Genomic DNA, 8,685 nt, shown 5'->3' on the forward strand with positions numbered 1-8,685 from the left:
CACAAGGCAATTGCTGCAAAAACAAGTTAGACGTCCTCTAATTGTTGTTGCATCTTTTACGTGGCTGCAATAGGGTTCTAGCAGAACGTTTTCTTACCTACGAAAAAGCCACAACGTGATTTGTCAACTTCTATTTACCCTTCATAAGGACCCTTTTCATCGAATCCGCTCCAACTAAAGTGGGAGAGACAGACACCCGCTAGCCACCTTATGCAACTAGTGCATGTCAGTCCGTGGAACCTGTCTCACGTAAGCGTACGTGTAAGGTCGGTCCGGGCCGCTTCATCCCACAATACCGCTGAAGCAAAATAAGACTAGTAGCGGCAAGAAAGTTGACAACATCTACGCCCACAACAAATTTGTGTTCTACTCGTGCAATAGAGAACTACGCATATACCTAGCTCATGATGCCACTGTTGGGGGACGTTGCACAAAATAAAAAAATTCCTACATTCACCAAGATCAATCTATGAGTTCATCTAGCAATGAGAGAGGGGAGTGCATCTACATACCCTTGTAGATCACGAGCGGAAGCGTTCAAGAGAACGGGGATGATGGAGTCGTACTCGCCGTGATCCAAATCACCGATGACCAAGTGCCAAACGGACAGCACCTCCGTGTTCAACACACGTACGGAGCGGATGGCGTCTCCTCCTTCTTTATCCATCAAGGGGGAAGGAGAGGTTGATGAAGATCCAGCAGCACGACGGCGTGGATGTGGATGCAGCAGAGTTCCGGCAGGGCTTCGCCAAGCGACTACAGGAGGAGGAGGTGTAGCAAGGGGAGAGGGAGGCGCCAAAACTTCAGGGTGCGGCTGCCCTCCCTCCCCCCTCCTTTATATAGGCCCCTCGGGGGGGCACCGGCCCTAGAGATGGGATCTCTAGGGGGGGGCGGCGGCCAAGGGGGGTGGAGTGCCCCCCAAGGCAAGTGGAGGCGCCCCCTCCCCTAGGGTTCCCAACCCTAGGCGCAGAGGGGGGCCCAGGGGGGCGCACCAGCCCACTAGGGGCTGGTTCCCCTCCCAATTCAGCCCATGGGGCCCTCCGGGATAGGTGGCCCCACCCGGTGGACCCCCGGGACCCTTCCGGTGGTCCCGGTACAATACCGGTGACCCCCGAAACTCTCCCGATGGCCGAAACTGCACTTCATATATATAATTCTTTACCTCCGGACCATTCCGGAACTCCTCGTGATGTCCGGGATCTCATTCGGGACTCCGAACAACTTTCAGTTGGCGGCATACTCATATCTCTACAACCCTAGCGTCACCGAACCTTAAGTGTGTAGACCCTACGGGTTCGGGAGACACGCACACATGACCGAGACGGCTCTCCGGTCAATAACCAACAGCGGGATCTGGATACCCATGTTGGCTCCCACATGCTCCTCGATGATCTCATCAGATGAACCACGATGTCGAGGATTCAATCAACCCCGTATACAATTCCCTTTGTCAATTGGTACGTTACTTGCCCGAGACTCGATCGTCGGTATCCCAATACCTCGTTCAGTCTCGTTACTGGCAAGTCACTTTACTCGTACCGTAATGCATGATCCCGTGACCAGACACTTGGTCACTTTGAGCTCATTATGATGATGCATTACTGAGTGGGCCCAGAGATACCTCTCCGTCATACGGAGTGACAAATCCCAGTCTCGATCCGTGTCAACCCAACAGACACTTTCGGAGATACCTGTAGTGCACCCTTCTAGTCACCCAATTACGTTGTGACGTTTGATACACCCAAAGAACTCCTACGGTATCCGGGAGTTACATGATCTCATGGTCTAAGGAAAAGATACTTGACATTGGAAAAGCTCTAGCAAAACAAACTACACGATCTTGTGCTATGCTTAGGATTGGGTCTTGTCCATCACATCATTCTCCTAATTATGTGATCCCGTTATCCACGACATCCAATGTCCATAGTCAGGAAACCATGACTATCTGTTGATCAACGAGCTAGTCAACTAGAGGCTTACTAGGGACATATTTTGGTCTATGTATTCACACGTGTATTACGATTTCCGGATAATACAATTATAGCATGAATAAAGACAATTATCATGAACAAGGAAATATAATAATAATCCTTTTATTATTGCCTCTAGGGCATATTTCCAACAGTTAGTTATTTTATTTTCTTGACTGGGACATGTTTACTGTACCAGTAGTACAATTTGGTATTATATTTTTTAACCTACTCGCCTTCTCTTTCATTGTTGTACTGCATACTAGTACTAGTAGGAGTACTTTTTACCTTGGAGGACGCGTATAGCTAGCTAGGCCCTTGAAGACTTGAACCCACTAGCTCCCACCATTTTTTTTCATGTCTTACTATCTCATCCATGTAGCCAAGAGTGGCTATATATAATAAGCCGGTTATTTTACTTCCTCTATACCGGAGTACTACTTGCTGCACAGTATTACTGACCGCCATATTTGAGCACAACATTATTATGCATGGACCTTGACTATGTACGTCACCGTGTGTCTAGATCTGAGATGCTGTGTGTACCAAATGAACGGTGCCGAGTTCGACCCACGTGATGCTACGTGGGTGCCGAGGAACACTCTTGGAGTGTACTCAGTTTTCATTGGGGACAGCTACCCCATTGTGAAGCGGACGCCACCTTCCGTGCGTGACACTCAAGGCCTGCCGTTCATGAAGCATGGTTGTATCTTCAGTGCGCATCACCGGAAGACCGACATGCTGGACACGCTATCCCAGATTTATGCCGCTTCAGCTTGGATGATTCTCCATCGTGTGGAACAGGACTAGAAAGCTGCGATAATGATTCCTGTTGCCCACCGCTATCGATCATGCCATCCATGAAGAACACCTGGGACTGGAACCTGGAGGAGGACATGTAGCCCATCTATAACATGCAAGTGGAGTATGGTAAAATATGAACGGTAGCGCTGTGAATATATGTAGACTAGTCGTGCACAAATTGATCACATGAAGTGGAGATGAACTTGTGTGGCTATTGCACGGGCTCCAACACGCTCTTTGAGAAAAAAAGGTGGCACAACTTTGGATATAGGTGATGTGGCGGCATCATATGGTAGCATCGTTCGCTATAGTTGTAGTATATTCCTACTAGGACGACAACTCCTATAAAACCTTGTGCTTGGCTCTTTGCCTCTTCGGGAGGTTCAACAGTTCGTACTCGTGCGAACCTTGCACTTGGCTCTTTGCCTCTTCGGAAGGTCAAACAATGATGATACTACAATACAATATGCTTCTGGCAATCTGATCCCAAATGAACTGATGCATGTCCATCGCGAGGGCGAGGGCGAGGGCGAGGGAGAGGGAGAGGGCGCTGTAGTCAAAACCCTCTCATCGTCCAGTGAGCCACCACACGTGGGCGAGGGAGAGGGCGTAGTAAGCAAGCTTCTCCTTGTTCAGCGAGTAGATGGGACACATCAAAGCAGTACTAGTCCATACTGCGTCCTTTTCGGTTAATATGTCTTAATTTGAAACAAGAAAAATACACTAGCAGTCAACATATGTAACAATACGCTCATTACGGTCACTATATAGTTTTGCGCTGATTATACAGTCACTAACTCACCATAGAGCACCGTATTGCACCCTACTGACTAGCCACATAGTCGACATGGCACTTTGTTTATTGGTTAAAATGACACCTGGTTTCTGAGTCCCACCTATCAGTTGGCAGAGCAAAGAAATCAGTTAAACAAAACTATACGCAGGCGCAACAGGAGTCCAACCCTTGCGCGTGAACCACCCTGGCTATGTATGAGTGCATGCACGGGTACTCTCCCTCAGTCCAAAAGAAACTGTACATCAAGCATTAGAAATTTTTCCAAGAGTGTACATCTACACTTCCAATGCACTTAGCCTTTAATCTAATCGATATTGATTGACTAATGCACCAACTTGTGCTCTAGCTATAGGTGACATGTCTATCCTTAATTACAGCATGCAACAACTATCATTTAATCTTCTTCTCTCAATGGTCGCATGCACACATAAGTCTGCTACTTTTGAGCGTTAATTATGCCATGAAGTTTCGGGTCCTCTTGGTCAATATGTAAATCTCTATATGTACAGTCTTTCACAGACGAAGGGAGTAGGTTGAGCACTTGAGCATGAGCATGGGTGTTGCGTCGTGTGCTGTGTGCCACATGGATGCGTAAGTGTTGCATGTGTGCATGTGCACGTGTGAGTGTTGCATGTTGCATACATGCATGAGGCTTTTACTCCCTTCCATTGACATGTTCATATTTCAAGCTTCATTAAAACGTTGCATGCAAGAATTAAGAGGAAACTCACCAATGCGTGTAAATGTTCTGGTCATTTGTTCCTCACGCATGCATTCCAATTAATATGTTCATGAACACAATTTTCTTGAGGAAAATGAGCCCATTCTTGAGTACTTTCGGAAAAAAAATCTCAGGGCACTCATCATTTACTACTACCTTGGTTGATGATTTTCTTATTGACCTGTATATAAACCTCCGTCCTGGTTTAATGGTCCCCTTCGTACTTAGTGTAAAATTTTGACCGTAAATTTAACTAACAAAGTGTCAATGCATGTCATAGAAAACTATACCATTAAAAACTATGTTCAAATACGAATCCAGTGAAATGATTTTTAGTGAAATGCATTAACATTTTATTACTTAAATAGATGGTCAAAATTTGACACAAAATACTACTTGTCCTCCTACATTATTAGCGTTGGGTGCCTTGACCAATGTTTCATCTTATTGGACAGGATGAGAGTAGAGGCATAGGGATACCGTAGATAGGAAGTCTTGGTGATCCATTATTACCCATCTCGGTCAGAGAGAAATATTCAACTAGTCTTCAAAGTGAAGTGACAATACACGCTGCAGTAGATGGGACACTTAATTAATAAGCCGAATCAGCCTTACCCAGTACTGCCATCATGTTTGCCAGTGGAGCACGCTTCCGCAAATACGCCTATGCACCTCTCTCTTTGAGGGAGTCCTAGACTAAGGGGTCCTCGGACAGCCGGACTGTATACTTGGTCCGGACTATTGGACTATGGAGATACAAGATAGAAGACTTTGTCCCGTGTCCGGATGGGACTCTCCTTTTCGTGGAAGGCAAGCTTGGCGATTCGGATATGTAGATTCCTTTATCTATAACCGACTTTGTACACCCTAGTTCCCCCCTCCCCTCGATGTCTATATAAACTGGAGGATTTAGACTTCTAGGGTTTAGCCACAACAATCTAACCTCATAGGCTAGACTTCTGGGGTTTAGCCATTATGATCTCGTCGTAGATCAACTCTGGTAATACTCATATTAATCAAGATCAATCAAGTAGGAAGTAGGGTATTACCTCCATAGAGAGGGCCCAAACCTGGGTAGAGATTGTGTCCCCCACCTCCTGTTACCATTAGCCTTAGATGCACAGTTCGGGACCCCCTACCCGAGAACCGCCGGTTTTGACACCGGCATTGGTGCTTTCGTTGAGAGTTCCGCTGCGTTGTCATCAGAAGGCTTGATGGCTCCATCAATCATCTATAACAACGCAGTCCAGGGGGGATCTTCCTCCCCGGACAGATCTTCATATTCGGCTTCGCACTGTGGGCCAACTCGCTTGGCCATCTAGAGCAGATCGATTGCTACGCCCCTGGCCATCAACTCAGATTTGGAAGCCTGGATTTTGTGGCCGATATCTGTCGAGACTTGATCTTCGACGGGTTCGAGCCCATGACGGTTGTCCCCAGCCACCATGATCAACATGACCTAGATCTGTCATCTGGCCGCGCGCAGAAGATAGTGCCTGTGACCGCCCTGGCCCTAGAGCCAGAGCGGACTGCGTCGTCCGAAGACGGGAAGCTTAACCCTGCCACGAAGGCCGCAAACTCAGTGGTGCTCGAGCCGCACACAAACCCAACATCGAGCTGGGCTTGTGTCACCGGAACCTCGGACTCATCTCTGGCCATGGGTTCCGGACTGCGTGCATCCGCGTCCATCGAACCTGATTGGGTGTCGGTCTTGGAGTTCAGCTCCGCGGACATCTTCCAGCACTCGCCTTTTGGCAATGTGTTAAGCTCATTGAAATCCCTCTCCTTGCCAGGGAACTCTCAGCCGAACTATGTCCGGCTCAAACGGGAAGCGGACGATGAAGAACTTCGTTTCCCACCCACCAACCACATCATTGCCACCGTCAAGGACTTAACCGACACGCTCGATTACGGCTCCGAGGACATCGACGGTATGGATGATGATGTCGAAGAGGAGCAAGCACAAAAACCACCACCTTTAGGGCAGTGGACAGCAACATTGTCACGGACGATGATCATAATCTAACCAAGCCGAGGACCCCGCAGACCCTGCGTTGGAGGAGGGCGTGCGAGAGGACAGCGAACACAGTCCGGAGATGTTGTCCGACCACAGCGACACCGAAGATAGCAATAACCAACCTGTCTCCGAAGAGCAGATCAGCCTGGGCGACGACGAGTTCGTCATCCCAGAAGAACCATTAGAACAAGAACGCCTCCACCAAAGGCTTATCGCCACTTCAAGGAGCCTAAAGAAGCAGAAGCAGTGACTTAAAGCCGCATAGGATATGCTCAACGATAGATGGAACAAAGTGCTAGATGCTGAGGAAAAATACGACAATAATCGCCAAACAAAGAGCTATCCTAAACGTAAGCTGCTGCCCGAATTTGACGACGAGGCTATCACGCCTATACCGCCAAAAAATAATACGGCCGACAGGCCGGACCGACCACCTCGTGGTCGAGCGGCTAGCAATGTCGTACACAAACCCGCACCCCCTCTCCTTAAAGGAAGGAAGGTTGCGGCCTAGGACCAAAAACACGATCTATGTAAGGACCTGGACAAAAAGGTTGGCCAAACCAGGTCCATCTATGGATCCAGGGAGCGTGCTCCTACACAGGATCATGATTATCAAACCAAATATACCGGTCATTTACCGGCTCGGAACCAATACTGAGCACTACAACCGTCGGACCCAATCCATGACACAGCCAGATACAGGGGTGCCGCACACCCCTTGTGCTTCACCGATGAGGTACTGGAACACGATTTTCCAGAAGGGTTTAAACCCGTAAACATCAAGGCATATGATGGAACGATGGATGCTGTGGTTTGGATTGAAGACTTTATTCTTCACATCCACATGGATCATGGAGACAACCTCCATGCCAACAAATATTTACCCCTCAAGCTAAAAGGACCAGCTCGGCACTAGCTAAAAAGCCTCCCTGAAAATTCCATCGGAAGCTGGGAAGAACTTGAGGACGCTTTTCGGGCCCATTTCCAAGGGACCTATGTCCGGCCCCCGGATGCAGACGATCTAAGTCACATAATCCACCAACCCGGAGAGTCAGCCCATAAGCTTTGGAACCGATTTCTCACTAAGAAGAACCAAATCATCGACTGTCCGGATGCCGAAGCCCTAGCGGCCTTCAAACACAGTATCCGGGACGAATGGCTAGCGAGGCACCTTGGCCAGGGCCAAGATCAATGGCAGCTTTAACTACATTTATGACCCGCTTTTGCGCGGGCGAGGACAGCTGGTTAGCTCATAGCAGCGCCAATGACCCCAGCACATCCGATGTCAGGGATGGCAATGGAAAACCATGATGCAACAAAAAAAAACGTCAAAACAATGAAGCAAGCCCAGACAATACAGCGGTAAATGCCGGATTCAGGGGCTCCAGACCGGTCAACGGTAGAAGCCATTTAAAGGCAACAAAGACAGTCCATCCAACCTGGATAAAATCCTAGACAGGCCCTGCCAGATCCATGGCACTCTCGATAAACCAGCCAATCATACCAACAAAGAATGTTGGGTCTTCAAGCAGGCCGGCAAACTCAACACCGAACACAATGGGAAGGAAACACAGAGCAAAGACGAGGATGGACCTCGCCAGCCGAACACGGGGGGACATAAGAAATTTCCACCAGAGATCAAAACAGTGAACATGATCTATTCCACTCACATCCCAAAGAGGGAGCGCAAACGCGCAGTCCGAGATGTCTATGTCGTTGAGCCCGTCGCCCCCAAATTCAACCCATGGTCGGCCTGCCCAATCACCTTTGATCACAGGGATCATCTGACTAATATTCGTCGCAGGGGTTCGGCTGCCCTAGTGCTCGACCCAATAATCAATGAATACCACCTCACTCGAGTCCTCATGGACGGCGGCGGCAGTCTCAATCTAATATATCAAGACATTGTCTGCAAGATGGGGATAGACCTGTCAAGAATCAAGCAAGGCAGCACTACCTTTAAAGGAGTTGTACCGAGCGTGGAAACCCGTTGCACGGGCTCTCTAATTAACATTGGATGTTGTATTCGGCTCCCCGACAACTTTCAAAGCGAAGAACTAATCTTCGACATTGCTCCGTTCTGAAGTGGCTATCATTGCACTACTTGGAAGAACGGCCTTCACCCGTTTTAATGCAATGCCGCATTATGCTTATCTAAACCTCAAAATGCCTAGACCACGTGGCGTCATCACGTTCAGCGGAAATATGGAGCGTTCTCTTTGTACAGAAGAATACACGGCGGCTCTAGCAGTCGAAGCACAAAATGGCCTAGTCAATCCGAGCAGCTCATCGGTCTTTAAGATCGCGGACACAGCTAAACGTGTTTGGTGCACACCCTAGTGTGGCAGCTCAGATAAACCCAAGCTCGATTAGCGGC

Source organism: Triticum dicoccoides, chromosome 1B (assembly GCF_002162155.2).
Source record: "Triticum dicoccoides isolate Atlit2015 ecotype Zavitan chromosome 1B, WEW_v2.0, whole genome shotgun sequence".
Taxonomy (NCBI): domain Eukaryota; kingdom Viridiplantae; phylum Streptophyta; class Magnoliopsida; order Poales; family Poaceae; genus Triticum; species Triticum dicoccoides.